Source organism: Rhipicephalus sanguineus, chromosome 10, assembly GCF_013339695.2.
Source record: "Rhipicephalus sanguineus isolate Rsan-2018 chromosome 10, BIME_Rsan_1.4, whole genome shotgun sequence".
In the NCBI taxonomy this organism is placed as follows: domain Eukaryota; kingdom Metazoa; phylum Arthropoda; class Arachnida; order Ixodida; family Ixodidae; genus Rhipicephalus; species Rhipicephalus sanguineus.
The window spans coordinates 37,444,671-37,471,455 of NC_051185.1; the positions used below are offsets into that span (position 1 = coordinate 37,444,671).

Sequence of the window (26,785 nt, forward strand, 5' to 3'; positions counted from 1 at the left end):
CGATAGAATTATGTCTGGTTGGGAAGGAACTTATAGTTATGCACACATACAAACAGATGCACGGATATTCATACATGGGGGTTGTAAAAAAAAAAATTCTGGCTACGCCCCTGGCTGCAAAAAGAAAAAGTGCCCACTCACTTCCAAAGAGAAGCTCCTCCAACCGTTGCCGTTCCAGCAACGTCCAACCGCACAACGTGATCTAACTTCCTCCGGACCTGTACCGGCGAAAAGAAAAAAAAAAAACGATATTAAAAAATGAGCACAACATCTTCGATCGACGCAACGAAGAAGACATTAGACACCAATTGTACGTTCGTAAGCGATTGCTCCAGACCAGGAAGTGATCGCGAGTTACCGATAAAAGCGGCACGAAGCATCTAAGAAATGAAGAACACAAACGCAAGGCGAATTAGCCATGACCTATTACAGGTACAGCTTGAAGCCAAACGTTATGAAAGTGAAAAGTGACCCACAACGTCAAGACGACGTGGAAGAAGAGATGGCACGCGTTACGCAGACCCCGGAAAAGCGGAAGGCCGATTACGAAACTACAGGGTTAAAAAAAAATCCGAAACTATACCTTCCAGATGTAAAAAAAAAAAGAAGTATAAAGCAGAAATTTACATTCGCCCTCTCTGTGCCCTGTTTTCCTTATTTATCAGTGTGATACTTAAAAAACAACTACGCGACAAATCACAGACGACGACCGAACGCTTCAACCGCCGTCGAAAAGCCAAGCGGCTAAGGCATTGCGCATGCTAAACTAAAGGATCGACGCGGGTTCGACTCCCGGCCGCGGCGGCCGCACTTCGATGGAGGCGAAATGCAAAGAACACTCGTGTACTTAGGTTTGGAACGTTTGGTGCATGCTTTTATTTTATTGAAATGATGAATAGGAGAGATTGACGCCTTTGTTGTGGTACTGGCCACTCCACATTAGCAAACGAAACATAACACAAAGAGAAAAATGTCGCACACAATGTCACCCAGTGGAACACCCAATGTGGAAACATAATAGAATCCAACAGTACACGAGTCAAGAAGACTTGAGCCCGAGTTCAAGTAATGGAATTATGTACAGTCACGCCCAATATGAGTTGCAGCATGCTGATCGTGGTCAAAGCTGCAACAACACTGCACGGTGGCGCAGAAATAGAAAACAATCAGTGACGCAAACATTGCTTCCACTACTGGTATTTCCAAAGCAAATTTCACGTTTGTCGGTGCTATAGCTTGCGGCCCCTTCAACCGTGGCCACCGTGTTACCGCTCATATTGAGCGCCACTGTACATATGTACAAACTCGAAAACTTTGTATTGCTCGTCACACAGAAAAACACAGAAGACAAATATCTACGCACAACGTAAACACTACAGGCGGTGATAACGTTACACGATTTTTTTAAAGAACCACGGGTGGTCGTGGGAAATTTATACGGAGTACCCGCAGTGTTTCGAACAAGGCGCGCGACGTGGTTTTGGCACGTAAAAACCGTCAGAATACGATTTTGTTTCTCGATCGAACGCGTGACAGCACCGACCGCTAGGTTACGCGAAGTCGGCCACAAAATAATACGGACCACACGCTCGCACGGTCCGTATTAATTCGTGGCCGCGACTGTACACCCGTACTATCGCAGAAGAAAAAAAGAAAAGAAACAAGAAATACCGTGTTACGTACATTTCACTCTCGATTTCGCCACTCCCGTGCGGACATGTCCGATACTGACGTTATACACCGGCGATAAGACGAACAGGGTGAGGGCGGTCCGATTACGCAACCACACTTAACGCCCGACCAAACAGAAAAACTCGCACGTGTACCGGACCCGGGGCAAAGCCGTCCCGATATCGTCACTATCACCAGAGTCATTCAATTCTCTTTATGGTCACGAAACTGCACCGTCACGCTATGGGCGAGCTTCATACGCTGCTCTAAAATGCCGCAACGCGCCGCCGCTGCGCCACAGAGGCGATCGTCTGCGCCGTCCGCGTATTGAAATACTCGCGCAGTGCGAGACAAGCTGCTGGATACCATATGTTCAAGTTAGAGGAAACGCTGTCGCAGGACTAGGATGCCTAACAGATGTTGCGTGCCGGGGTGCCGTTCCGGCTACAAGGGAAGCAAAAAGGTGTCGTTGTTTTGTTTACGGTTAGACAAGCAGCAGCGCGAGAAATGGAAGCGGGCCATACCGCTGCAAGAAAGCGGTGATAATTAACTTTGAGCCGAAGTATACACGTGTGTGTGCGAACCATTTCGACGCCTCGGACATTATCACTGCGTATGATTTTAACATCAACGGCGACTCCGTGTCGCAGAAACGCGACAAACCAACGCTGAAGGCTGACACCGTTCCAAGGATTTTTGAAGGACTTCCTTCGTATCTCACAAAGCGCAAACCTCGATCTCGCTCATCTACAGTGCGACCACCATGCAAAAGACCACGTGAGTCAGCCTGTGAAGAGCTCCGAGCGTCGCCGACGCCCTGTTTAGACCGCACCGTAGTGCGTGTCGTGCGGAAACGCCTGGCAAGAAAGGGACCAACGGGCAGTGTAACTGCGCGCCGATCACCTGCTAAGTGCTGCACTGCTCGGCCCTGTCGGCTAGACGAAAACAAGTCATATCGGTTGTACGCCAGAGTGAAAGCGAAGCACTATTACAGCGAATAGAAGCTGTTATGAGAGTCAAGTGCAACTCTCGCCGGCGCACGCAGCGAGCGAGCGAGCGCGCTCACCCACGTTTCTTCCCTATCCAGCTTCCGGACCCAAACAAGTGCAAGCCTTCGAGCCCGGACGCCATGGATAACTCGCTTCAATGTGCCGAATGAGGAAGAACTACGAAGAACACTGCCAGCGTTAACAAAAGTAAGCTGTTCGTCAGCGGTTGTATTCCCGCAGAGTTACCTGCTACAACTACGAAGCGATACGAAGTAGGCTTCGCTACGTCGTCGGCCGGCGGCCGGTGTGAGTGCGTTGCCGGTGCAGGTGAAAGAAACGTTGCGTAGAATATGCTTCACAGAGAATAATGTCTTCTGGAATAAAGTACGGGTCAAACTGTGTCTTTCTCTACATGCCACAACTGTTGTCAAACATCTAGCGTGAAGGCGAGACGAATCAACTTGCGGCCGGCGGCGTACAGCGAGCGACTTACGAGCATGGTGAAACAGCTGTGCCTGCAGGTGGCAAAAGTCATACAGAAGTCCCCTGCTACGGCGTTCGTAATTATATATCTTGGTATTCTGTCATTAATCCCCGAATTTTTGTATTTTTTCTGCTGATACCACTGCGAGCTGCATGTTTTAATTGAGCTGTTTTTTTTTCCTCCCGGGTGCTCATTTTAAAACAGAAAACGCGTTCAGAAATGTATTTATGCATGCTGAGTGCTAGAAGTAAAAGCGTGAAAGCAAAGCGACCGTTGCGGAAGTTTAGAAAGCTTAAACACCGAGGCTTCCCACACACAACCCCAGCGATAGCAGCGTTCGCATCGCCTCTCAAGCACAGCTGCGCTTCTGGCGGCGGCCGCTGGCTCCATATGAAACTGACGCGGCAGTTTCGTGACCATAAGAAGCATTGAATGACTCTGCTATCACGAAGAAAACCGTGCAGCGGCAACACGCAAATTATCTGGAATCAACTGCCTCCTGGCACCAACAAAAGTTGTCGCGGCCACGACCGCGTAGTAACTATGGAACTTGCTACCTCCACTGGGTCAGAATGTCCCTCGCCCTTCGATAACGCGGACGGTTACAGGCGCGTCACCCGCGGCCGAATCCATCAATCCCCCTCGGTCACCTTATCGGACTGCGCCGCCCCCGTCACCTGAACTTTATCACCGGTTATCGGCAGTCACAGCGTTGGTTTGGGAGCGGCCGAAACACGACGAAAAAAAAAAAAGTGATAGCAAGATGTACAGAAGAAGGGCATACGAAAAAAAAAAATGTTTAGAACTTCGGAGAAAGCACCTCTTTACGCAATGTCTCGCTATCTCTTTCCATCAATTTCCTTTCCGGTCACGTTGTGATGTCCTCCATGCGCTCTTAACATCGTTCGACACTTATTTTTTTCGCGTTATCTCTTTAATGTACCTCGTAACAGCACCCTTTACTAAAGGACAGCTAGCTTGCCAGCGCTGTTGCAACGCCTGTCATTTCAGAAGAGGTGAAACTGTAAGAGCGGCGCCAGCAAATAGAGAGAGAAAGAATGCAGGGGGAGCGGGGGGGGGGGGGGGGGGGGGGGTTGTACAAAGGTTTGCCCTACATCGCTCATCATCGGTAGGTAGTATCAAATCTCACAGTGGAGAGGAGGGTAATGGGGCAGGAGGAAGAGGAGGAAGGGGGCAAACTGCCGCAACTTTCGATAAGATAGCGTGCGGTGGAGACGAAAAATAAAGACAACTCCGAAGGCCAATCCAGCGCCGAGCAGGACATCGCGAGTGGAAACGAATCGACGTATAAACGGAGGAAGGAAAGAAGGAAGGAAGGAAAGGGGAACCGCAAGGTTATCAGCGAAGTCGTCGGTGTCAGCGATCAAACCACTTCGCTCTCAGATGTGAAGAGTTTCGTGATGTTTGTCTAACGCTAAAGTACCGTGCCGCACAGTATAAAACGTTGGTGTCGAAATATATACTCTCCGGAATCACGTTCTCTGGGGCAATGCGAGGGGGAGGGGGGGGGGGGGGGGGACTCTCCTCTAAAGACAATACAGTGCCAGCTTCCTCTCACGAGGCGCGGCGAATCACTCCTGTCGGTAACTGACCGCCTTATTCGGGCTGAAGTGATTATAAGCGGGCCGAAACGGTCGTGGCAAGCTAGTGGCCACCGCCCTTAGAAACACCGGCAAACTCATTTCAACACCACCCGCTACGGTGGTCTAGTGGTTATGGTCATAGGCGTGTGCACGGGGCGGGGCAGGGGGCGCTAACAAGGGGGGGGGGGGCTCCCTCGTCACCTAAGAGGAGGGTGTGGGGAAAAATTCTACCCCATACATTGACTTAGTAAGGGGGGAGGCTGCGATGACCCCCCCCCCCCCCAACATTTTTCAGCCATCGCATGAAATGACTGAACCTCAAAGCGAAACCACACTGTTCCAACGTATATCGATCGTCTTGCGTGTGATAGGGTCACGATATACGACGCATATATTGTTTATCGGCCGCGTGGCGCTCGCACGGTGGCGCTGCCACTCCACGACACCCAGCGCCACCACCAGGAAAAGGCGGGCATATTTCGGTCGCGGCAGTGACGCGCAATCAGCCGCGCAGTCTTCGTCAGCGACTGGTTGTGCGAGCCACCCTGTGACAAATATAATTAACCGTTGAGCTCATATAATACCGCTTGCCCGTAGGTGCATACTCTGGCAACGATTACGAAACTCGCGGCCATGACCAGACGCACGGTCATTAGCAGACGACGCGGCTCGTTTATGACTTCCGCGTTGCGTAAAGCAGTATGAAATGTGTTAAGAGAGCCGAATCTTCTTTTTCTTTTTCAAAGCGGAGAATGACACACGTGCTCTTTCAAAGAAGAAAAAAGAAAGTCAACGTTTATGAGTGGGCGGGTGTGATTAAGGTGTTGGCAATCAAAGATTTTTTCTTTTTTAATGTGTAAACAACTCCGCCACCGGTCCGAGGCTGCTATAAAATCGGATAGGCGGCGTAACCCAGCAGTGAGCCAGCATTTACGATCATGCTCCCAGCATTAGAAGACATTATACGACCGCTAGTATATAACGCAGGCAATGGTCGTGGGCGTAGCAATAGAACTCCAGAAGGTTCTTTTCGAAAACAGCATCAGCAGATGGTTTGACTTTCTACGTTTCGGCCGGGGTCCGGCATTCATCAGGAATGTTAATACAGTGTGTTCGCAGTGCGTTCGTGTTTCTTTATGGGACGCGAACACACTGTAATCACATTCCTATCTGAAGGCCGGACCCAGGCCGAAACGTCCAAAATAAAACACCTTCTGCTGCTGTTTTCGAAAAGAATCTTCCGCAGTTCTATACGGCTACGCCCACGACCACTATCTGCGTTACATATACACTAAAAGCTCGTTAATTCGGATTTCGCGGGACCGGAAAAAAAATGTCCGAAATAACCGAATGCCGAATTATCGAAAGTATCGGGAAAACAATAAGCAAATGTCTGTTACATCAATGCATCTTCATTTTCTTGATGAATACGTAAATCCTGTGCTTTATTTGCGTAACAGCTGTGTGAAAGCCGCAGTTTTCGTCATCTTGCGACTTCGTTCTCAATGCGATCACGGCGCCAGACTCCCGTCTTTACTAGCCCCGAAACGTGCTCCGACCCCCTCCCTTAATTATGCACCGCCACCAGCACCAAGTGCAAGTGACGATAGTTATTTCGCAGGTAAAATGGCCGGCAAACTGATAGTTCGTCACTCACGACGTAGCAAACGAGTTTTATGCCATCAAGCCAAACGCGGCTGAAAGCTCTTCATCTTCAACAGCTCGGCGCACTCCGCGGATCGTCAGAATTAACCGCGTTGCGGCCAAATGTGACCGATTTAACGAGAGCTTGATGTCATTAGACAATGCATATGCTGGCTGGGGCCAGAGAACACGTCCAAATTATATATATATATATATATATATATATATATATATATATATATATATATATATATATATATATATATATATATATATATATATATATATATACACGCAGCGTCAGCTTCGGAGCTTAGAAGCCTTCTCATTAATGCCTGTTTGTTGCTCCCTTTCCCGGAACAAAATGCGCGCACTTCGGTTATTAATACCAGGCTATCGCGTTACACATCCTGATGGGTTGGGAAAGTCGATACGCTTGTTTACGTTAAAATCCATCCACGTGGCGTACCTAAATTTATAAACCTGTGCAGATAAGAATCTCCCGTGTCTGTGGTATCGGGCCGGAGCGCGAAAACACGTCATCCATTTCGAAGATGCTAATAATTGCTTCCATTTTCGGCATGTACAGAGATGTAGTAGCGCAGTCTCATAAGGCATTTTCGAAACGCGGATCGGATGACCCCCTTTTAGAGGTCGTTCGGTAAAAAATTTTTGTCATGCATATACGGTATCACGAAACATAACACTATGACACCAGTGGGGCACGGGTTCAAAAGAGCAGCAGAAGGGCACGAGGAAGACCAAGAGCTATTTTGGAAATGGAGGCTATAGCGGCAATGGCTGTCAGATAAAAGGAGCGTTTTGTGCATATTGCTCGTGTGTGCAGTGTCCATTAGAGAGAGAGAGAGAGAGAGAGAGTGTGTGTGTGTGTGTGTGTGTGTGTGTGTGTGTGTGTGTGTGTGTGTGTGTGTGCGTGCGTGCGTGCGTGCGTGCGTGCGTGCGTGTCGCGATGCACTTGCCGGAAAGTCAGCTTGGGCTACAGAAGCAGCTTGGGGTTCACAAGAAATAAAACATTTGCCAAACTAAAATTAGGACGAAAAACATACAGCGAATTAAGGTAAAACTTAAAAACTATAAACTAAAACTATAATAAAGATGAAACATAAGATATAAAACAATAATTAACATCGAAAAAAAAAACAAGTCACAGTTTCGCCGCAAATGCGAAGCGACTTCAATGCGGTATATAGCAACAAACTGGAACCTTATACGAAGCATAAGGCTAGCCGCTAACTCCGTCAACATCCTACCCGACGTAACGTAACTCTACAAAACGCTGGCGTAAGGAAACGCAGCCGCTGCAGTAGTCGAAGCGACTTTCGTTCTGTCTATCGCTCCAACGCAAACTGAGCGTTGAGGAGACAGCACGTACAAAGGTATGAGCGTTCTGCTAATTCCGCTCATAATACGGCGCACCGACCGCACCCGACCAGTCAAAGTACGCAGTTTCCGCAGGAACCGTGTAGAACTGAAGACGCTAACGCAAAAACTTAAAAGGGGTCCCTAAACCACTTACAGACGCTCGCGTGCTCCTCTCCGTTCCTTTCCGCTATACGCAACGGCCGTCGTGACGTCACATGTCCGATTAGGTGACGTCGCGAGCAACAGACGCTGTCAGTTGGCGAACAAAAACCTGTTTTCTGCTAGGAGATGCGCGCGCTCCTCGCGTTTTCACCTCGGACGCAGAGGAAGGGCATTCGGAGAGGTGGACAGACGAGACGACGAACGCAGCGAAGGAGAGCGAAGCGAGTAAACGCGCCTAACTCTGCTAGCATTCGCTGTAGACTCCTGCACAACTGTAACGCCACAACTAAATTTTGACCTCTGGGTGGGTTAGGGGCCATTTAAACCGCGGAGCCGTTGACGCCGGGAGTAATGTGTCCGCTGAATCCGAAAACTAATATCACCTTGAAGCGGCACGCGCTCTGTTCTTGCAGCGCGGCAGGCAATCTAGATGTAAGCTAGCTAAAACTGTAGTAAAACTATAGCAAAACCTTAGAAAAACCATCGAATAACAGAAAAACACACACCCCGCTGTGCCTTTAGCCTTGCAACAGCAACGCCATGCAAAGCTAGCCGCGGCGTTTTATTCTACACCGTATTTTTTTATTCGTTCAATGGCAAAGTTCTCTAGTACGCTTGGTTTCTTATAAACTTCATTGTATTAGTGTGCTTTTTATATTTATACTCAAATGGTCTTGTTTCACTTACTAAACCGCTACTACTACTACCACTACTACTACTAAAGAAGCAAACACGACGTAATACTGTTCTGAAATAATGTTCAAGTGCCGCACATGCAGTCACGCTGGCGGACTGTCGCGAAAATGAAGTAAATTCGTGAAATAATCTGCTAAGGCGAAAGAAACAACAAAATTTTGCGAACTCGATTTAATTGATCGATTCATGCATTCCGATTTCCTCGTGCGAATAGTCAGCATCTCAGCGCAGCACGCCATCCAGCTGAAGAGGTACAATTGTATTATCCGTAACAGATTATTATTCTTCCTAAATTGTACTTTGAAAAAAAAAAAAAGAGTATTCGCGAAAAAAAATCCCGCGTTATATGTTACATTATAAAGAACAATGCGCATTCTATAAATCCCAATGTCAAACGGCAACACATTCTGGGCATAAGAGACTCGCTTTTACCGAACCTAAGCGAAGAACACGTATACATGATGAGTCAAAGAAATATCATAACTAAATATAGGCGGAAACTGAAGAGCGCGGACGCTTGCTGTGTTGCTCCACATACACAGCGAAAAAGCGGCGGCAGATATATGCGATGCTTCAGGTTGCGTAAACCTTTTACAGGAACCCTTATAGCAGATTTCTCAGTATGCGGTTATGTTTTATCGAACCCCGGCCCCAGCAACGCGTAGCTTGCATCACTTGTTTGCACATACACTTCTACCAGACGCGCAGTTTCTTCCGGGTCGAACGTTTCTTGGTATTCGAAACCGACGACCTTCGATGAGTACACAATGGTCACTCATATTATTGCCTGTAAAGCATTAAAAGCCTCGTTATAGGCGAAAAAGCGCGAAAAATAAACGTTCCTGGCTGGGCCGTCCGTTGTCCCCGACAGCAGCGTCCCCCTAAGGAAATAAAAACGAAAAATGAAACTATGAAACACACAAGAAAAAGGGAAAGCTGAAGTTTTCAATGGATTCGAACCCAGAACCTCTACTAGCACAGAAGGTCGCGTAGCGCGTAGCCGCACGCCCTCTCTCTCCATAGGGAGAGGGCGCGGCGACGCGTAAAAAAGCCACACGATGACACGCTGCAACGCGCACGTGTGGTCAGGCCTTTAAAGGCCGAGACAGACGGTACGATTTTCCATGCGATGCGACGCCCGACGCGGCGGTGGGGAAACCGGAATGGTGACATTTCATAGCATCGCACGGCCACCATTCCGGCTGCCGCACCGCCGCGTCGGCCGTCGCATCGCATGCAAAATCGTACCGTCTGTCTCGCGCTTAAGGCCTGACCGCACATACGCGTTGCAGCGTGTCAGCGCGTGACCTTCTGACGCGGCGCCGCGTCAAAAGGTCACGCGCTGACACGCTGCAACGCGTATCGCTGTAAACAAAAATTAGCCGAGATGGGAGCTTTTCCAGCATATGAGCTCCTAAAACCCCCATGCCCCAATCATTTACTCCGTGCTAGCGGAGTGAAGTCGGCACATGTCGTCGTAAAACGCCCCTTGCTTAATGAGGGAGTTTATGAACGACATGATCTTGTTAAACTCCCCACGGAGTTTTAGATCACGTGGTTAGAAACTCCCTATGGGAGGTTTAAAAAGTATTTTTGGTCGTGACGTGCGTGTCACGTGGTTAGAAACTCCCTATGGGAGTTTTAAAAACCATTTTTGGTCGTGACGTGCGTGCGTGTGTGAATGTGCGTGTGTGTACGGGCATCTGTTCAGCACGCCGGTGTGAAGCTCCAGTGTCTTGTGTGGGTCGCCGTGTGAGCATTGTCGACAGACAACGAAATTATCAGTGCAGCGAGGATTTGCAACGGCCGGCCGAGACAAGTTCAACTCGCGCCAGCGTCCGACCGCGAACACATCGAGCTGGCTGCCGCGTGTTTATTCTCCCGTCAAGCGGCAATGCCCATGCACACGAGTGCAAGCCTCCGACACGCCACGGATACCTCGCTTCAACGTGCCGAGTTACGAAGAAGTGCGAAAAATAATTTCATCGGTAAGAAAAGTAAGCTGTTGCGATCGTCAGCGGGTTGTTTCTGGAGTTTCACCGCTTAAAACTTCGAAGCAGAAAGAAGTAGGCTTCGCTACGTCGTCGGCATCAAGCCGGCCGGCGGCCGTTGTGAGAGCTGCCCCGGCGACGCGCTCGCCCCGACCACCGGCAACGCTTGCTTCTCGGAGTGTCACCGAACCGATGTTTCACCGGCTGCAACTTCTAAGCGGTAAGAAGGCTTCGCTACGTCGTCGGTACCAAGCCGGCGGCGTATCGAACTCGCACCGCCACACCGATCGCCGTGGTGAGTTCTACGAGCTCGCACCGGCCACCGGTGAAGCAAAGAATATGTTTAACAGAAAATAAAAGCTGCTGGAATGAATAAGTCTACATTGTCTCTTTTGCGCCATGCAACCACCGCTGTCAAACGCCTAGCGAGAACGCGAGCGCCGATACGAGACAGATTGTACCAACATGCGACCGCCGATGCATTGCGAGCAACAGGAACCGCGACTACGAGCCGTCTCGTTCGTTGTAAGTGCATCGCTCCGTAGCTTAACGCGGATAGCGGACTCGGATAGCGGCAGTGTTTGGGTAAAATAACGGCGACGACAACTGTACAGCAGCAAGCATTTTGTGATCGCGAGCTGTCGTTCATCGTATAGCCGTGCCGTACTCCTTGGAGAGGCCTAGCGACGCCGTTGGCCACACCGCGGTATACCGGCGGGGCGACGCGGTTCTTCGCCGGTGTTGCTCGTGAATGTGTGCCGCTGAAGCGTTCGTGCACGGCCGCTCGTGGTTCGTGTACGATTATGTGCATTTTACAGACTCACGCACAGTACTGCTAAGGCGGATACACCTCATGCGACAGAGTGCCAGCTGATAATCAAAATTCGCTAATTAAAAAGGCCTTGAATGTTAGGCGGGTTTATAGTAAAAGATAGGTGTGCCTCAGTGGTATCTATAAGGCCACCGCAAATTTACACGTACGCCATGAATGTTTGTTGCTTAATTACACGGAAAAGAAGTGTCCCATCTGAGCTACATGGGAGGTCAAGATGTGGTGCCTATATATACTCGGTGACCAAAGTTTGGTTGTGAAGCGCGGGTGGCGAACGGTTGTCAGTGTGAGTGTTGTATTACTTTGCGAAAGTTCTGTGCATGTTTGTGTACGTGCGATCGTGTTTCGATGCTAGTTTAATTAAAGATTCTCAGGCGCATGGTGCGACAGCGAAAAGCATTTTTTTTTTCGATGGTTATAAAAATTTACTCCCATACTTACCTGGAAAAGCTCCCCTATGGATGTAAATAAATACTCCCCTCAGTCCATCCAAAACCTCCGTCCTTAAGGGGGGTAAATTTTTTACTCCCCTGGACGGAGTTTATAAAACCCCCATCGGGGCGTGCGCTAGAGGACAAGTCCATTTACTCCCATCTCGGCTCTTTTTCGCTTACGGAGCACGTGTGTTCAGGCCTTTACTACGCTCTGCTCCGCGCAGCGCCAGTGTCTTGTCCAGCAACGAATCGTGCAACGAGTCGCCGGCTGACAGCGAGGCCGATTATTGGCGTTCTATCAAAATTCAACATTACTCTTCGGCATCACAGCCTCACAATAAAGAAACCCTTACTTCCGGCTTTTTCTTTAAATTAATGGCTAAGGTGCTCCGTTAACAAGGCTAACTGCTGGATAACTTTGATGTGCGTTCGCTGTATCAGAGGCGAAAGCCTGCAGTCAACATTAATGGAATAAAATAATTGTTGGAGCTTTACGTTCCGTAACCACAATATGATTATGAGACACGCCGTAGTGGAAGGCTCCGAAAATTGCGACCACCTGGGGTTCTTTAACGTGCTCCTAAATCTAGGTACACGGGCTTCTATAGCATTTTGCCTCCATCGAAATGCGACCGCCGCGGCCGGGATTCGACCCCGCGACCTTCGGTTCAGCAATCGAGCAACCATAGCAATTAGACCATCACGGCGGTACCATTAATGAAAAGACGGGCGAAAGGGCCCAGCAATACCATTCGTTTTAAAATGTAAACTAGAGACATTAATCCAGTCGCCACGTGGTGGCAGCACGCGTTGCATGAAGTCGGCACGCATGAACGTGCGCGGCATGGCCCCGTTATATAGCGGCGTACGTGCACAACAAGACCTCTCGCCGCGTTGCTGTGTACACGTCACGGTTAGGTGCGCGCATATTTTAGTTACGCCGGGCTCCCAGCACGCGTACGCCCGCTCCCAAGGTTTTGCTCTTTTTTCAATCTGGGCCGAGAACAGAACCGTTATTACTCTTGGAACGAGCCACTGTATAGCCACGCAGCTTTAAATTTACTATCGCAAGTCAGTCCTGCGAGGAAGACCGCAATGCAAAGGAACGTTTCCGTCAGATTTTACGTTGCGACAAGTGCAACACATTGATAGTTAACACAGCGAACAGTGTTAACGCAAGGACTATACCCACCGAATGATTCACTATCCGAAACCTTAGATAAGTTCGTACCCTTGGCTTATTATGTCAGCATCTCAGCATGTAGGACCTTCCCTTCCTGGACCCGCCGTGTTGGTATCGGGGTTATGGTGCTCGACTGCTGACCCAAAGGTCGCGGGATCGAATCCCGGCAGCGGCGGCCGCATTTAGATGGAGGCATAATGCTCCCGTGTGCTTATAGATTTAGGTGCACGTTAAAGAACCCCAGGTGGTCAAATTTCAGGAGCCCTCCACTAAGGCGTCCCTCATAATCCCATCGCGGTTTCGGGACGTAATACCCCGACAATTATTATTTTATTAATAGTAGTATGAGTGGTCACATGGCCAAGGTTTACTATGACGAATAAGTTTCGCGAGGAAGACAGCAATGCGGCGGGAGGTTCCCCGTCCGATATTAAATTGCCACAAGGGCAACACACTGATCATTAGCACTGCGATAAGTGATAAAGCCGAATGGTTCGCTGTATTTTGCGAAACGCTATACACACTGCAAAAAAAAAAAAAAAAAAAAGAAAAAGAGAAAAGAAGAAAAAGAGATCGAGTAAAAAGGGCGGCTTTTTGTCCCAGAACAGAAATCGCCATCTGGCCAGCTTGCATTTTCTCCCTTTAGAACTGGGCTCGCGCCACTTTCCTATCAAGAATGTGCTATGTCACTCTGATAACGCGCATGCCATTCGCAATCTGGAAGTGTCGGACGCCAGGCGATAATGCAAGTCAATTGAGGCGCGCAATATGGATGATTACTGTTGTGGCACAAAAATACACCCTTTTGACTTGTTCTATTTTTTTTTAGACTATACACCAGTGGACAACGCCAGCATCGCAGCATGAGAGACCCTCCCTTCCTGTCTTGCATATGCGGCACTATATACGTTATCGAGCCAAAGGACGCTGCAGGAAATTTTCCTGTCCGAGCGTTATTTCTTTAAACTTGCCTCGCGTCCACCACTGTATACTGCGATAAGCGTAACATACTTATTATGCCGTGATAAGTGATAACGCGTGGGCTACAGCGAACGGTTCGCTTTCCGAAACCACATTGCCAGCTGCAGCATAATCATTATGATATAAAGATCCCTCCTGGTTTCGATTTCTAGGGGGGGGGGGGGGGTAGAGAGGGCTGAAGCGACGTCATAGACGGCGCCATTTTGTTGCAAATCCAGCGCCGCTAAAAGCTACGCTTCATCATCTCGATCTGTTCATCTCTCTAGAAGCACAAGTGGTATAAGCTGCGCGAATCGTGAAAATCACTGGGGGCAAGCGGACTTTACGTGAAACTCTCCTTATAATCTAAGCGAGATCGACTGAACACACCCGAGGCCCGATCGCACAAAAAAGCACGCAACTAAAGTCAGCTAACAACTATTCTGACGCTAAGAAAACGACCACTAGCCGACGGAACGCGACAAAAGAAAAGCGTGCAGCAGGGACGAAGCCTCTCACCGCAACTCGAAGCTTTTTCAACTATCCTCGCGGGGGTCCATTCCGACACACACACACAAAGGAAAGACGTCGCTCGACTTCTCCTTCGACAACTTACAAAGCAATAACCGTCGCCGCTATTCGAGCGAGTGTGCGTAAAGTAAAGAAAAAAAAATAAACTAACGCTCCACGACGAAGCTTGCTCACAGAGCGCGTGGCGTGATATGCGCGTTATATAACACGTCAACGCCGCACCCCGCGCATAACGCTTATCAACCGCGCGCAACTCTCTCGTAAGCACAGCGTTTACGTTGAGAAAGATTGAGATAGCGCGAATTGGTGCCCCCACTCCCAGCCCGCGCTCAGAGGAAGCTTAGAGTGTACGAGTATACAGAGCGTTCTGCAAGCCAGCCCCCCCACCCCCCAGAAGCCTACCCCTTTTAACCCCTCCCCCCCTCCTCTTGCAAGGCGTATGGAGAAGGAGATATGAGTATACGACGTTGGTTAAGAGGCCTAGAGAGATTGAGCCAACCAGCGACGACGTACAGACCGCCACAGCACGTTTCGCTTGAAAAGCGATAAGATGGCGCACCCCAGCAGTCCGCCCGTTATCACAACCCACAGCCGCGAGACGCGTGGAACCACGGGATCCTGTACATATATATGTATGTGTATAACGTCTCTCAATCTGAGGTGGCGCAACCTGTTGCTTCGAGGAGCCGCACGCTTGTGCTTAAAAGGCGCGCGCGTGATGCTGTAGCGGTTTATCGCGACAAAGAGGCTCTATAGATCTCTCTCTCTCTCTCTCATCTACGGTCATGCGTCGTTTCCTAGTCCGTGAATCACTATGCGATACGTAAACACGCCTAGCCGCAGACACAAGCAAATAGCACGTGCGCATATATGTATACACTTAACTGCGTCGTAACGACGAGGAATTCGGAGATGTGAGGCGTTGTATTTGGTGTTGTTTCATCGGACAGAAAGCCGGCAGTTTATACACATCCATAAACCCCAGGCGCGCCACCAGTAGGGGGCAGGGGAGGGGCGAAAGTTTGGGAGACCCCCCCCCCCCCGCCAAGAGCAAACATCATCGAAACCCAAAGCACAAATTCAGCACCTACTTTCAATACAACCACCATGAAGGTACACACTTGTTGTGAGTGTCCAACCCCCCATACCCCCGGTCAGCAAAAAAATAAAAAATCCTGACCCCCCCCCCCTCCCCCCCCCCAAGTGGAGCAGCGCACATCTGCGCTGTTATCGGCGGTCGCGAAATCATTTCTACAAGAGATACGAAAACTTCCGTGGATCTCGCACATACCTACAGCCTGCATGCGGATGCGTAAGCAACGGAATCAGGAGGTGTGCTGAGACAGAAGCGGCACGTATAGCAATACGAAGTCACATCAGGCATGCACTGCCGGCCACCAACAGCAGCAAAGACTGGCTGAAAAACTACGGTATACAACGAAGCGATTCGCAAGGAGTGAGAGGGAGGGGGCAAAGAAAAGCCGGGAAATAGGCAGCGCTCTTACGGAGACCGGATAACCACGACAAACCACATATAACCAAACACGCGGGCAAGAAAACAAATAGAAGCGGAGCGCGCTTATTTTGTTTGGCCGCACGGTCTGCGTATAGTCAGCGATTCTTCATAAACGCGGAGTCGCGTTATTTCCCGACGAAAAAGAGGAAGAAAAGAAAGTGAAGAAAAAAAACACGAAGAAATGAAAAAAAAACCGGCAGGCCCTGACCCGCTCGCTGCAGTGGCGGGGCTTATAGTATTGGCGTTGATGGAAGGGCTGGTAGCCGAGGTGGTTTATAAGCTGTCCCGGTTTATATAGGTTTAGAAGGTTCGGCAATGGGGCATATAAATCAGCACGGGAAGCAAGCGCCTGGCGCAAGCGGAGGAAAAATTGTTACAATGTATACCACCACGGCTCTGAAAGGAAGCAGCGTTACGCGTGGTGGCGTCGATGCGATTCGGACACAGACCCCGAGCCGTTTCGCTTAGCAGCTTTAAGATAGCTTGACAATGACAATGACGCGTATTTTTCGCATCAATACAGTGTAATGATACGAAGGGCGGGCTAAAAAAAAAAATCACACCATCTCCCGCTAAAGGGGTATTCAGACGGGGGAGAAATGCTCGGGGGGTAAAGGCGGAGCCTAGTGACGTCAGCTCGCGAGGAGAAGTCTCCACAAATGGCCCCCACTCACACGGACGAGGCAAACGGAGGGGGAGACCAGTGTTACTAGACTACTCTGGTGGCTTGCACCACCAGTTTGACGAGCTGCTGACGACGAGCTGCAGACGACCATCCAGCTGCAGACTGGACACCCACTGCCGCTCTCTGCAGGAGCAAGTGCAACAATGTGGCCAAACAAGAGCCCGAAATTCCGCCACATCCCCCACCGCAGGGGGATCGTTTGTCCTTTCGGGGAAAACGTCCCCGTCTCCTCCGAGGAGGCGCGGGGGGGTCACGCCCACTCGCTAATCCGTGACGTCGCGGTCACGGGATAAGCAATCCCCCCGTCTCCCCCTAGCATTCCTCCCCCGTCTGAATACCCCTTAAAGGGGACCATGAGGCGATGCGAAGCAGCGTTTCGGCATGTAGAGCCTGCGTTTCAGAGGGGGAGTGGAGAGGGGGAAGGAGAGAGGAGAGGGCGAAAGGGAGAGAAGTTAAGATGGGGAGGGGAGAGAGGCGAAAGGGGAGGTAGAGAGGGGAGGGGGAAGTGAAGAGGGGGAGTGGAGGGAGAACGGGAGAGGAGGTGTGGAGAGGGTTTGCGCATGCGCAGTAAGGGGGGTCACGCCGCACACCACCACCACCACCACCACCGGATTGAACTCCGCTATAAGATGCTTCACATCTAAAAAGCCGCCATTTAGAGAGCTTGCACGTGACGCGACAGACGCAGCTTCCGAACATACTGGTACCCCAAGATGGCGGCTTTGATGACAAGCAAGTTGCGCTTGACCTGCTTCGATGTGATAACGACGTGGCAGGAACGCCTCTGTGCGTGAATAGCGAAAGATCCTGCATGTGACGTTTTGATAACACTAATTAATGTGACGTCACAGACTTCGCGCCCCCACGTGCTGGTGGTATACAACACGGCGGTTTCAGTGACGTCAATGCAAGCCATCTACGGGCGCGGGAGGATCAATACATCGACTGAAAAGAAAAATATGAAGGCGGTTTTCACCTTCGAGTCATCTTATAGGCGAATGCATAAGGACCCCTGCGAGTTGTTTTGTTTTGACTATTTATGAGAACATTGACTCGATTGAAAAAAAATTTCAAACGTACTGCAGTTGCGCAAAACGCCACGAGACGTCGCCACCAGCTCTGCTAGACTGCTACTGCCGTCAACGGTTCCTGTATCCGCGAATCAGAAGTTGACGGACACACTATAAAGCTCTCTAGCGTAGCCTTTAAACGGTAACACACGCTGTTTGCTCTGTAGTAAAGCGGCTGCGACCCGCTGAAACTCCCTACATCGAGCAAGTTTGTATCCGCGTGACGCCACTCCTCGTCGTCAAATACGGCCTCCGCTAACAGCGTATAACTGGCCATGTTAGGGCTGCGCGCCACCAACCACACATATAGACCGACAGAGAGACAAGCGCGAAGGTCAACAACAAACAGTGGTCATGGAAACGAATGAGTTCCCTTAGGAAACCGACTGGCTAACGCGCTTAACCAGTGACAAGAACGAGCAGCGCCTAGCACTTAACGGAACGTGTTGGCCAGCGTTAATCCCCGTCGACACGACAGCTGGCGCTAGCCGAGGCTAATCCATTAAGAGTAGGGATTAAAGAAAAACCGTCTCGTTGGAAACGCGCTCAGTGGGCGTTAGAACGAACACATTTCCATTTGTTTTTTTTTTTTTTTTTTGCGTTTCTCGGAAGCTGTATACGTGCAAGGGTTGTGTGACGTTGTCAACAAAACACGTGACGACGATGACGATTACCTTTATCGACATCCCTTTAAAGGGACACTAAGTGAAATAATGAATCGGTTTAGATTGATAAGTTGTACCCTGAGAACTGCAATGCCGTCAGTTTCACCATCATATGTTTATTCACAGAGGAGAAAATCAAGGTAAAAGCTTCATTTTTAAATTGGGGGAGGGAGGGGGGGGGGGGGGGGGGGGAGGTGACACGCGCCCGGAGTGCTACCCTCTGGCTACGCCACTGCTTCGTAGCGCCACGGAGGAGGGCGGGCGGATCTCAGTTGGAGCTGCCTCCCGTATAAAAAACAAAAAAAACAACAAAAAAAAAACAACAACGCAGTAAACCGGTGTCAGCGCAACGCCGCTTGTAACGTTACGAAACTGCGCAAACAGGATGGAACACGCCGACTGCACTGTTAGGACCGATAAGGAGGCAGCTAAGAGACTGTGTGACGTACATTACGTCAGTCGGAACATAATTAACACGATGACCCATTAACGCTTAAGTAGCCGAGGTGAATTAAGAGCCTACTTAGATTGGCGTCTCAGGCAAGCCGCGTTTATTTTCGCTCTCTCCGTGGACATATGGCGGAGAGAGAGAGAAAAAAAAAAGAGATGCAGCCAGTTCCACGTCGTGAAGCTGTAATGATGACCATGATCATGAAATTCGGTGCAAGTCGTCATGATCATTTCAAGCACCAACATGAGCATAATGATTTCGTTTTACTAATTTGAAGAAAAAGCACCCTCTTCATTTCGATTTGTTTGCTTATTTATTCATTTATTTATTCACACACCCCCTTTGGTTACGTGACCTGCGTGACGCCTACTACTAACTACTACCACTACTACTACTACTACTACTACTACTACTACTGCTACTACTACTACTACTACTACTACTACTACTACTACTACTGCCACTACTACTATTACGATGACGACGGCACAGGTTAGACTAAAACGGCTTCGCTGTAAGTTCGTATGTACTTCACGTATTACACCCATAAACATACACCCCCGCAACCCGGTACAAGCGTAGGTCAATCAATCAATCAATCAATTAATCAATCAATCAATCAAATCAGCTTTTTCCCGTTACCCCCATATTTCTCAATGAAAAATAAAAGTTGAATGATTGGCCAATAAAAAAAAAGATTGATTGATTGATTGACTGATTGATTGAAGGGCGTAGTTAGGGGGAAAGAAGCAGTGTGCAGACAATTTGCAGACAAGAAAGGAAGGAAGAAAGAGAGAGAGGACTGAATACTAGGTAGCGCGGATTCAACACAGGACAGAGACAGAACAGCGATGCACAGGACAAGCTCTTGTCCTGTGCATCACTGTTCTGTCTCTGTCCTGTGCGGAATCCGCGCTATCCAGTATTAGAGATTATGAACCAACTATAGCCCAGCAACGAATTTTGCTAAGAGAGAGAGAGGGGGGGGGGGTGCCGCACAGCCAGCACCATCTACACATCACGGGGAGAGGAGGTTGTCGAGAGGCGTGAGGAGAGGTAAGAAGACGAAGAGAGGACGGAAGCGAGGCCCGGTTTATTGACCTTTTTGCCACGCATTTCGTATGCAGAGAGCGTCCTCTTCGCAGTCGCCGACGCCGCCTTCTACTTGGTTGGTCGTTTTCGCGCCGACTTTTATACATTAAAACGCGCCGCCGCTGGTGCGACGCCGCCTACGCGTATGTTACATCGCACCGGCCCGTGCGTCCGCGTGTGTGACTACAGTATGGTAAGGAAGCGAGGACACGCAGCCCACTTCTAAATATAGTCCCCAACATAACGCGTACGTACGCCCGCACACAACTTACACAGCAAGAAAATGAATGAAAAAAGAAAATAGTAGGTGATCTTTCGGACTCTGTACTTTCTCGTTTTTCGGTTCATCACCACTATACTGAACGTTGCAGCATGGCCTCAGAGACAAAAACGGCGCCCCCTTTGCTGAATGAACCTCGATACGATCTCGGAGGCTATGGTTAAAGGTGTGTGATGAGACCCCCTACCTCCCGCCTTACGTCCCCTGTCCATTGTTTCATATTATATGATGGCGGAGTTTACATAAAAAAAATACAGCGATTACATTGAGACTGAATGAAGAATTTTTTTCGCGATTAAAGAAATTATTTGTTGCAAGTTCACATTTCGTCCCGTCTCGTGTTAAATTCCGAATTTTTTTTCGTAATGTGCCCTTCACCAACAGTAACACACTAGCTCGTACACGCTGTAGACCACACACACACACACACACACACACACACACACACACACACACACACACACACACACACGAACAGACATACGTAAACACACACACAACGTCATATAGGTGACGTAGACACAAAGACACTATATAACACCCACCCCACAAACGCAACAAAAAACCAACACCACGGTGTGCAAGCCGTATCTATGACGATGACCCCGATGACCTCCTCTTCCACCACCGCCACGGGATTATACATTTCGCCGAAGCTCATTCCACGCACGCAACGGAGCGCACAGCATTTCGAGGAGATGGGTCGAAAAAAAAATAGAAAAAAAAGCGACATATTAAGTCGGAATAGCTATACGCAGAGCGCGTTATATATTCGGCGTTCCCTCCCACCAAGTTTCACGCAGAAAAACAAAAATATATAGACGAAGAAAAAGCGCTGATTTAGAACGGCGACTGTATACACAAAATCCGCTGATACCGCCTTCAAACCGTCGCCTCGATTCCTTCTCCCCTTCTTTGTATCGCTCTCTCTCTCATATTCTTCCTGCGTGCGTGTGTCGCCATTTCATTTCCCTTTCCCCAGGCCTCTTCCGAGTAGTCCTTCACAAATCATAACACCGCTCCCAGATAGTGGACAGGGAATGGGGGGGAGGGGGGTGTATGAAAGACGCTTACTCCTGCAACCATAGGCGTACGCACAGGGGGAGGGGAGAGGGGTCTTGCCGCCCTCCCCCCACCCTAATCATCTGAGCAGGGCGCCAAGTCTCCCCCATACCTTAACTAAGTTGGACGTGTCCCGTCATTGTTTTAAAGTGCAAGGTTATGGCCATGCAGGTTTTTGACGATAATGGCGGCCGAATAACCACTGATGTTGCATGCCAAGAGCTGTTTACTACGGAAAGCCGCGGACCAATGGCAGGCCTGTGCGGGAATCACGTCATAGCTTCATTTTCATTCTTGCATCCATCGCGAATGTTACTTTCCTGTTGAACAGCGCAAACACACACACACACACACACACACACACACACACACACACACACACACGCGCGCGCGCACGCAAACCAAAAACCAAGTCAGACATCGCCAAGAAGAGAAAAACAATACATAGCACTAATAAGAAACAAAGGAACGCGGCGCAGGGGCACGGAACGGCAATCAAAAATGCGTGGATAAGCGAGCGAATAACGGAAGAAAAAGGGGGGACTCGCTAAGCCTAATCCCAGGCGGCACGGCACAGCATATATGACGTACACAACTGAAGTCGGGCCTCTGTTTTCCAACGTGTCTTCTCTGTTTTCGCGCTGATAAGGGGAAAGCTGCATCGACTGCGAGCGCAGCGCCATATGCTGCTGTTTCGAAGGACGCATTGGGAGTACACACAAACGAATGTTATAAAGAAGAAAAAAAAAAACACCGAGCTTTAGTCAAGAGAAGTCGACATTACAGGTGCGTGCGCGTAATATATACCAGAAGTATACAGGCGCACGTACAAAAAGAAATACATTTATTTCGACGTTTCGACCGGGGACCAGCCTTTGTGGAGACTCGAAACTCTTCATAACGGAGTCGATTCGATGTTCCGGCCGTCCCCGGCCGAAACGTCGAGATAAATACCTTTTTCTTGTTTTTATACACGCGCTTGCACTTCTTATAACCTATTAATGAACTGATCTAAGGAGACTGACGACAGATAGATAGATAGATAGATAGATAGATAGATAGATAGATAGATAGATAGATAGATAGATAGATAGATAGATAGATAGATAGACGGACGGACGGACGGACGGACGGACGGACGGACGGACGGACAGACAGACAGACAGACAGACAGACAGACGGACGGACAGACAGACAGACAGACAGACAGACAGACAGACAGACAGACAGACAGATTCTGACGAAGACCGTGTCAAGGCTGGAACGTTAACCAGTAAAGATTCGCAATTTCAGTAAGTGTTCTCTTCAATTATTCGACTATATATATACAAATATAATTGTTTACATTGAAGTCACAGATACACACCCCGTATCGAATGCATATCGAGGACATCCTTGGCGCGTATACGCAGCCTCAGCTATCAAAACGCTACGGGCAACGTGTATACAGTGAACACACGTGCGCGTATATGTCTTATATATATATATATATATATATATATATATATATATATATATATATATATATATATATATATATATATATATATATACGACCATATGTACTTATACTACACACATTCCTCGCGAATGACAAGGACGTCGGAACATAAATTACCAGCGCGAAGCGAGACGACTGCACGCGAGCATCGCTACATAGTCTCTATATGTGACCTGGTTTCGAGAAGATAAAATAAAATACTGCCTCGAGTACGGCGCTGAACGTATAGCTATACGCTCTGAGGGGCGTTGCAAGTTTCCTTATTATCCTTAGCGGAACAAGCGCAGGTGAGAAGTTGAAACAATACAATGGAACGAACGAAGTCTACAGGAATGGTGTCGTATATATACGTACGAATATGCAGCCTAACAGTGTCTACATGAAGCAAACTTGAACGCGTGAATATGACACTGTTTCTATAGGCTTCGTTCCCTATTTTGTTCAATCTTCTCGCCGGCGTACTACGTCTAACGGCAGGCTTCGAAAGTGAAAAAAAAAAGAAGAAAAGTCTAGAAATGAAGCGTATAACATCCAAAGTGAAGCATCCCCAGAGGGTATCGGGGAAACAGTCGAAACCTTCCTGCCCCACACGTATAGAGACGATATTAGAGAGAGACAGAGATGTCCATACCTTAGGCAGCAAAAAGCAAGAGAGCGGGCGAATGAACGACCAAAACAAGCAAGCAAGCAAACAAAACTTGTAAACTCTGAAGGTAGGTGACCAGCGCAGCTGTTCAGTACGGGGCACAGAGGTCACACGGCGGAGGCCCGCTTGGTATCAAAGGCCAGGTTGTGAACGTGCCCATCAAAGTTCAAACCATTGTGCGGTATCTCGCGCGACACATCGGCGACGACACCGCCGTCGAGATTATGAGTAGGCTCCACAGCAGCGCACAATGTTGGAAAGTCAGCTTACAAAGACCAAGCTTACGCCAATTCCCTTAAAGCCGGCTTCACTTCTAAAACACAAATGCATTGCTGGGGAGTCACTTCTTATTATGTGTCATTATCTGTCTTCCCAGCAACAAATTTGTGCTTAGAAATGAAGCCTACTTTCAGGGGATGGGCGTAAGCTTGGTATATGTGGGAAAGCCAGCTCACATAGACCAAGCTTACGCCGATCTTAAAGTCGGCTTCACCTTTAAGCACAAATCTATTACCGGGATGACATCGTTTCCTTTTCGTTTTATATCAAAATATGAATGCCCTAGGACCTTTTATTATTCAGATATCATCATCAGATATCGTCGCTTCAGATATATATTTAGATATTATCCTAAGCAGGTCATTCTCTAAAAAAATATGCTATTCAGTATGGAGTATCGTAAAGGAAGAGGCCAAAGAAGCTCACAATGCAGTGTGTCGTGCGCACTGTGCCGTTTGTCGAAAGAATACACACGAAGTGACAAGGAAAACAAACAAACAAATAAACAAACAAGACTCACTATACTTTGTTGACTACAGCGCGTCGTCGCACAAGGACTCAAGTACTGAACCAATAATTTTAACTACAGAACGAGAAACGCGGACATGGATCAAATTTCTTGGGACCGGAGTCGCGTTTTTCAATGCAAAACTGGAACGCGCGCGCGTCGTTCGGATGCAGTCGCAAACAGCGGCGACGATCGACCTTGCGCATAACGGAAACAATCATTCCTTTTCCACCGTGTTTGTTCACGCGCATCGACTACGAGCCATATATCCCTTGGGTTACAGTGACAGTACACGTCATCCGATGGTGTTGCGCAACACGAAACTGTCTCTCTCAGGCTGTGTAAAGATATTTCGCTCTTTGTCAATCGATTCTTCTAATTCTCTGTACACGTCTATATAATCTGTTCTAGCCCTTCTGCCCAAAAGCGCTCATTATCTAAACCACCGTTTCGCTACCTATACCCGTCTTTTAAATCCCTCTATCTATCCTTACCTGTCGTTACCACTTATTTACCTGTCCAGCAATCTACCGCTATCTTTTCGCACATGTGGTTATTTCTATCTGGCCAGCTGTCATCTTTATGCACCGCTACTAGCTTATCCTGTTCTCTATGTAGCCATCTATCACTAGTATATACAGCCATTTCGCTTCCTGCTTGTCTTCCCAATCCCCGACTAGATCCGTGTGTCTGTCACGTTTCGATCTAGTTATTTCTCACTCTCTCAGATTTATTCGGACATTCAGGTCCTATCTACCTTACCTGCATACCCACCTATTTATCCTGCACAACCTATCTTTAGCTACCTCCTTTACCTAAACTACGTATCTACCTAACCTAACCTATCTTACCTATATACGTACCTACCTTACCTACCTACCTTACCTAGTCTAGCCTACCTTACCTAACCTAATCTATCTTACCTAACCTAATCTACCTACCTACCTACCTACCTACCTACCTACCTACCTACCTACCTACCTACCTACCTACCTACCTACCTACCTACCTACCTACCTACCTACCTACCTACCTACCTACCTACCTAACCTAACTGCCTACATTATCGAAGCTAACTACCATCCCACCTACCTTATCCTCCTAGCTACCTTACCTAACCTAGAATCCTACCTACCTTACCTAACCTACAATCGTGCCTACCTACCTACTTACCTTACCTATAACCTACCTACCTTACCTAACGTACCTTCCTACCCAACCACCTTACCTCGTCTAACCTACCATATCTACCTACCTACCCACACTACATTACCTACCTACCTACCCACATTACCTTGCCAAACGCACCTTACCTACCTATCTAGATCACTCCGTGGGGAGTCGCGGCGCACCACATCAACAACAGCGGGGGAGGGTGAGCAGGGCGAAGTGCAGTTTTCCCGGATGGAGGACGCTCCTGCTTGAAAAGAATTGGCAATCGGATATACGCTCGCGAGCAGCTGTAGCCAATTCCTCCCCGAAGGTTCGAAAACATAGCGAACTAATTTAAACGGCCCGGCGAGCCAGATAGGAAACGTCGAGTGAACGCCAACACGAGCACGTCGCGTCAAATCTGGACAGGGAAGTGAATTAACGGAAAGCCATCGAGCCAGACACGTGGAAGCCACACACGTTTTATACATCAACAGACGTCAACCCCGTTTGCGGCGCCCATACCCACCAACTTCGTCTATCCATCTGCCCCCACATTCACCCACCCGCTCGCTCATTCATCCATTTGCCCAACCAGTTCAATCAGTTGAAAGTCATTCCTCCACTCGTCCACATAAAAGCTTGTCTATCCACGTGCCTACACATGGATAGACATGGACTCGAAGTTCGTACCTCACTTCACCGAGTTCAGCACAGCGCCGCTGCTCGAATGAAAATGACGCCGCGCTTCTCAAGAATCGCTGCAGACTATCGCTGATGTGCAGTGACTTGTTCTGCCTAGAGACGGCGCTCCCATCGACTTTCTCAAGTCGTGGTGAAGCGTTGAGTGAAGGGACGTTCTAGAATACGGGGGTTAGTTACATCACTACGTTCAAATACAGCTCCGGAACTTGGCACGGCACCGAGAGACGTATAAGAGGCGAGGGAAGCAAGCGTTCACGTTCTCACGCGGAGGGGGGTAATCATCACAGATTACACAGTCGAAGGTTATACGCGGAACGATACGTGCATACCCAACGCACCGAATCACGCTTATTAAACGCAGCTTCTTTCTTTCCTTAAACGTTAGCCTTCAACCATGAAGCAAGCGTAGCAGGAAATACGCGTGTACTTCTTTCGTTTGTCGGAACGGGGCAGGGAGCCAACGGTCGCCGAAAGCCAACAATATGTATAACATTTCCGCGTTTCTGTGTTTCTAGGGCGAAAGCCTTAGATGCTTCATCAAACGCGAAGAGTGACCGTCGGCGGCGTCAACATGAAATGCACACAGGATCATCATCATGTGATGACAAT

General features: G+C 48.8%; 1 protein-coding gene across 1 annotated transcript in view; it reads right to left on the minus strand.

Annotated features, from left to right (window-relative positions):
• LOC119371673 (homeobox-containing protein 1) overlaps window positions 1-26,785 on the minus strand; it is a 210,869-nt gene that overhangs the window by 98,399 nt on the left and 85,685 nt on the right. Inside the window, exon 2 of the mRNA XM_037642121.2 lies at window positions 142-218. The gene's annotated coding sequence lies outside the window, so the exon portion shown is untranslated. The remainder of the gene's footprint in view (window positions 1-141; window positions 219-26,785) is intronic.